We start from the raw sequence: 6581 nt of genomic DNA, 5'->3' as shown, positions 1-6581 counted from the left end.
TTATTGCTTATATTAAAGATAAGGATGAATGTGTACTTAAAAAAAAGAATGATATGGAAAGTGTTACCCAAACAATTGTATAAATGAGCACCATATTCATTCTGGTATAATATTGTAAGTCAAATCACAAACATAGATATATGGAAGCACACTATGAGGGTAAGAAAAAAAATGCAGTAACTGCATATTAGAAACAAAAAGAAAACAAAGAAATAGGCAAACTCACTTACTAATAGGAATTCCAAATAAGCATTTTAAGATGTTAAAGAATGCTAAAACTTCCAATAGTTATTTGCCCATATTCATATAAGGAGAAAGTAAAACCAATTGCTAAAATTCCAAGTCCTAAAAAATGACTTCACATAATTGAAATCCTAAGGATTTAAAAAGGCTCTTCAGCTTAAAATTGGAGAAATTACTGAAACATCTGTAGATTTATTAATAACAGAGGGTTGGGGGAAAAAGAAGCAGTGATCAGAAGAATTGCCATGTTATTAAATTAAGCAAAGATTTACCAAGAGGTTGTAAAATGCAGGGCAGTATAAAGATCCAGTTATAAAGCTTCTGTTTTTAGCAAAATTCTAGATGAAATCCAGATAAGGAAGTCATGTAACTATACTGAGGATCAGATTGCTCATTGCCTATATGAGAAAAAAATCCTCAAGCAAACATTTAGTTTACAGTGGTACCAAATTGGTGGGGGACACGTGAGGACTAGCCGCTTCTCCTTCAAGGAAGGACTCTGCCTGGCTACCAGGATAGTGCGGTCAGTCAGGCAGTGTCCAGCTCTTAGTTTCACTGCAAAGTGCCTCCTTGTCCCTTCCAGAGTCAGCTCACAACTAGTGGCAAAGAAAAGCTTGGAAATTTCAAAGATATGTGGGATATTCTGACAGGAGAGTCCAAGTTCCCATCATGTGGATGGAGGCTCAGTCAGACCTGAATTGCTGTGTGTCTTCTTCCTGTGCTCAGTGCTACATCTCCTATCATTTCATGGGTGTTTATTACTAATGTATGCTTTTGCTTCAATTACCCTTTCAGCCTCTGCTTCCAAAGAACCTTACAGGCAACAATTGGTAATATACTCAGGTCTTGACAGATTCTCAAACAGGTCTAGCATGCTGCTACTTCATGGCCTTTGATCTAAGTAAGACCTTCACTGTTCACTGTACCTAAAATGCAATGCATTCCAGACCTCTCTATCTCTCTTTTTTGCTGTTTTTTTCTTAGGATTTCTTTCCATCCAGTCCACTATATTTTTAATAGTTTGTCTTTTAAATCATCATTTTTCTCTCAATAGAATGCTAGTCTCACGAGGACATGGATTTCTATTTATTTTTTGAATTGACATATTCTCTAAGCCATGAATGGGGCCTAGAACATGATTAGTACTTATTATTTGTTGTTTGAGTAAATATTAAAACCTGAAAGTACCCAAAGTCCATTGAATATTACCAGTATAGTTCCATTATAATGAGAAAAAGAACACAGGAAAAACTAGAAAGCCAAGCCATATATTTTTTACTTACTTTAATATATGTAAACACCATAAAAATACGATAATTATTGACATGAGATGCTAGATATTGTTTTCCTTGATATGAAAGGGATACTTTCTTGGAAAGGAGAATATGAGGGCCTCAGTTATTCCCATACCAGCACTGTTCTATTTTAAAAGTTTATTTATGGAAAATTATTACTTGCTTTATTATGATTACCCTGGGGTTATACAATTACCAGAAAGATGAACCTGGTTCAGTTCTGCCCCGGGTAGGCAAATATAAATACGTTATTAAAGGTTGTTTGATAATAATGAACATACCCTATGAAAGAGATCAGCTCAGATAATACTAAAATCTCTATTGTTCTATATATAGGGCATATATTTTAATTTATAATGTGGCTTTTATTATTTTTGTGATTTTCTTTTACTTGGCAGTTAGGTTGTTTAAAATTGTATCCATCAGGGGCGACTGGGTGGCTCAGTCGTTAAGTGTCTGCCTTCGGCTCAGGTCATGATCCCACGGTCCTGGGATTGAGCCCCGCATTGGGCTCCCTGCTCTGCAGGAAGCCTGCTTCTCCCTCTCCCACTCCCCCTGCTTGTGTTCTCTCTCTTGTTGTCTCTCTCTCTGTCAAATAAATAAATAAAATCTTTAAAAAAATAAATAAATAAAAATAAAAATAAAATTGTATCCATCAAACACTACTAAGTGCTAAAACTTTGAAATGTGAATAAATCTAGTAGGGACAATTGAATTTCTCTCTCTAAATGTAATGAGATCTTGATTTACCTAACGAGAAATCATACTTTACACTCGAATGCATTGAAATACAAGAATCATTGTTTTCTTTTGATATAGAATTTTATCCAAGAATAATTTTCACCACTTTTTCCATTGAATCAAATATGTTGTAGTACTTACTTTTACGTATGGGACAACTATATAATCATTGGCTAGAACTTTGATAAAGAGCTTCCAGGATAAACGATTCTGTCTGTGGATTTACAGGACACAAATGCTTTGAGCAATGCTATCTTTGCACTGCAGACACTAGCTAGTTCAATCTCAGTGGCAAAGTGTGTGAGAGGATAGACTGGATAAAAAGGTAATATCCTCCCTAACTTAATCAGTCTTCCATGGTGAGCGGCTAAGCTTGCAACTGCTATTCAGAAAGATGTTTATTAAGGTTTCTGAAGCGTCCTTCACCTTGCAGGAGACAGGCCAGTTTATCGGACTGCTTAAATTAACAAGCAGGATGTTCTTTGCAATACCTTGTACTGAAGTTCGGCATACTTATTCTCTGCCAGCCAGGAACTGTAGTCTGATAGTGAAATATGTTTTTTTATATGTGAAACTCAGGGTCAATTTTATGTTTTAATTTGTAAAAGTACACTGGAAGTACGGAATGCTGAGGTTACTTTAGGGGTTAAGTTTTTAAAATATGGCTCTAAAACCAGGGACAAGTGCAAAAGGATTTGGGTATTTGTTAAACCTGATTTATGTTTAAAGGAAATATCAAGAAGGACATATCAATCAGCATTACTCTAAAATATATAGGATAGCACTGTTTGGGATATGAAATGTCATCCTTTGGGGAATTAAACTTTATGAATGTATATCTAAGTGCAGACGTGTTTACAAAGAGGAAATGAGGGAGTAACTAAAGGATCAGTTTTCAAAATATAACATTAAGCAACTTTTTGTTGTTTTATTTGAAATAAGATATAGTATTATTATAATTGCCCTTACAGAGCCAAGTCAAGAATCTGTCCTAAGCTTTCCCTCCAGTGACTGTGTTAAGAGTGTGGTACTCTTCCACCACCTCTCCATTCATTTCACAGTTTTACCCTAAACATGACACTGGCACTGTGGGAGTATAGAAAAGGAGAATGATGCATGCATTCTGTTCCAATGAGTCTAAGAATGGAGTTAAGAAGATTATCCGTCTCCATTCTCCCAGAAAATTGACCTCTTAACTTACTGACTTCCTCACCAGTAAAATTAGAGTAACAATAGCTAAAAGCCCTGTCAAGAATCAATTTTAGATCAATTTTGCCTGCTTTCCCTTCTTTTCATCTTTTTGTTTTCAAAGTAAAGCAAAGTAAATATATTTGTCTCTGATAACAGGTAGATTTAATAGAAATGGTAGAATATGTGGATTTGGTTGACAGTACAATTTTGCTTATATTATAATTATTTTTATTTCAAGTTTTTATTTAAATTCCAGTTAGTTAACATATAGTATAATATTAGTTTCAGGAGTAAAATTTACAGATCTATCACTTACATACCACACCGAGTGCTCATCACAATTGCCCTCCTTTATACCCATCACCTATTTAACCCATCCCCCCTCCAACCTCCCCTCCAGCAACCCTAAGTTTGTTCTCTATAGTTAAGAGTCTCTTTTATGGTTTGCCTCTGTCTTTTTTTTCCCCTTTGTTCATCAATTTTGTTTCTTAAATTCCACATATGAGTGAAATCATACGGTATTTGTCTTTCTCTGACTGACTTACTTCACTTAGCAAAATACTCTCTAGTTCCAACAATGTCATTGTAAATGGCAAGATTTCATTCTTTTGATGGCTGGGTAATATTCCATTGTGTATATATATTCCATATGTGTACCACTTCTTCTTTATTCATTCATCAGTCAATGGACATTTCAGCTCTTTCCATAATTTGGCTATTGTTGATAATGCTGCTATAAACATATAAACATCAGGGTACATGTGCCCCTTCTAATCAGTGTTTTTGTATCCTTTGGGTAAATACCTAGTAGTGCAATTACTGGATCATAGGGAAGTTCTATTTTTAACTTTCTGAGGAAACTTCTTACTGTTTTACAGAGTAGTTTCACCAGTTTACATTCCCACCAAGAGTTCAAGACGGTTCCCCTTTCTCTGTATCCTTGCCAACATCTGTTTTCTGTGTTAATTTTAGCCATTCTGACAGGTGTGAGGTGATATCTCATTGTAGTTTCAATTTGTATTTCCTGATGATGAATGATGTTGAGCATACTTTCATGTGTACGTTAGCCATTTGAATGTCTTCTTTGGAAAAATGTCTATTCATGCCGTCTGCCCATTTCTTAACTGGATTATTTGGTTTTTGGGTGTTGAGTTTGATAAGTTCTTTATAGATTTTGGATAGTAACCCTATATCATATATGTCATTTGCAAATATCTTCTCCCATTCCAAAGGTTGCCTTTCAGTTTTGTTGATTGTTGTCTTCATTGTGCAGAACCTTTTTATCTTGATTTTCACTTTTGTTTTTCTTGCCTGCAGATACATATCGAGTAAGAAGTTGCTACTATCAGAGAGGTTATGGCCTGTGTTCTCCTCTAGGAATTTGATGGGTTCCTATCTCACATTTGGATCTTTCAATCATTTTGAATTTATGTTTGTGCATGGTGTAAGAAAGTGGTCTAGTTTCATTCTTTTGCGTGTTGCTGTCCACTTTTCCCAATGCCATTTGTTGAAGAGACTTTTTTCCATTGGATATTCTTTCCTGCTTTGTTGAAGATTAGTTGACCATATAGTTGTGGATCCATTTCTGGGTGTTTATTCTATTCCATTGATCTATGTGTTTGTTTTTGTGCCAGTACTATACTGTCTTGGTCACTATAGCTTTGTAGTATAACTTGAAGTCTGGAAATGTGATGCCTCCAGCTTTGCTTTTCTTTTTCAAGATTGCTTTGGCTATTCCAGGTCTTTTGTGGTTTCATACAAACTTTTGGATTGTTTGTCCTAGCTCTGTGAAAAATGCTGGTGGTATTTTGATAGTGATTACATTAAATATATAGATTGCTTCAGGCAGTATAGACATGGTAACAATATTTTTTCTTCCAATCCATGAGCATGGGATGTTTTTCCATTTCTTTGTGTCATCTTCAATTTCTTTCAAGGCATTCTATAGCTTTCAGAGTACAGATCTTGTTACTTTTTGGTTGGATTTATTCTTAGGTTTTTGGTGCAGTTGTAAATGGGATCAATTCCTTGATTTCTCTTTCTGCTAATTCATTATTTGTGTATAGAAATGCAACAGATTTCTGTATGTTGATTTTGTATCATGCAAATTTACTGAATTTGTGTATCAGTTCTAGCAAATTTTTGGTGGAGTCCTTTGGGTTTTCAACATAGCGTATCATGTTGTCAGTGAATAGTGAAAGTTTGATTGGGGCGCCTGGGTGGCTCAGTCGTTAAGGGTCTGCCTTCGGCTCAGGTCATGATTCCAGGGTCCTGGGATCGAGCCCCGCATTGGGCTCCCTGCTCGGCCGGGAGCCTGCTTCTCCCTCTCCCACGCCCCCTGCTTATGTTCCCCTCTCTCGCTGTGTCTCTCTCTGTCAAATAAATAAAATCTTTAAAAAAAAATAGTGAAAGTTTGACTTCTTCCTTGTTGATTTGCATACCTTTTATTTCCTTTTGTTGTCTGATTGCTGAGGCAAGGACTTCCAATACTATGTTAAGTAACAGTGATGAGAGTGAACATCCCTGTCTTGTTCCTGACCATGGAGGAACAACTGTCATTGAGGATGATACTAACTGTGGTTCTTTCATAGAAGGCCTTTATGATGTGGAGATATGTTCCCTCTATCCCTGCTTTGTTGAGGGTTTTTATCAAGAATGGGTGCTATACCTTCCACACTATTGAGAGGGTCATATCATTCTTATCCTTTCTTTTATCATGTGGTGTATCATGTTGATTGATTTGTAAATATTAAACCGTACTCTCAACTCAGAAATAAACCCCACTTGATCATGGTGAACGGTTCTTTTATTGTATTGTTGTATTTGATTTGCTAGTATTTTGTTGAGAATTTTTGCATCCATGTTCATCAGGGATATTGGCCCATAATTCTCTTTTTTAGTGAGGTCTTTGTCTGGTTTTGGAATCAAGTTAATGTTGGCCTTGTAAAATGAGTTTGGAAGTTTTCCTTCCATTTCTATTTCTTGGAACAGGTTGAGGAGAATAGGTATTAACTCCTCTTTAAATGTCTGATAGAATTCCCCTGGGAAGTCATCTAGCCCTGGACTTGTGTGTGGGGAGATTTTTGATTACTGATTCAATGTCTTGGCTGG

This window comes from Neomonachus schauinslandi, chromosome 3, assembly GCF_002201575.2.
Source record: "Neomonachus schauinslandi chromosome 3, ASM220157v2, whole genome shotgun sequence".
Classification (NCBI taxonomy): Eukaryota; Metazoa; Chordata; class Mammalia; order Carnivora; family Phocidae; genus Neomonachus; species Neomonachus schauinslandi.
The sequence above is the reverse complement of the archived record's forward strand: the minus strand, read 5'-3'. Positions refer to the sequence as shown.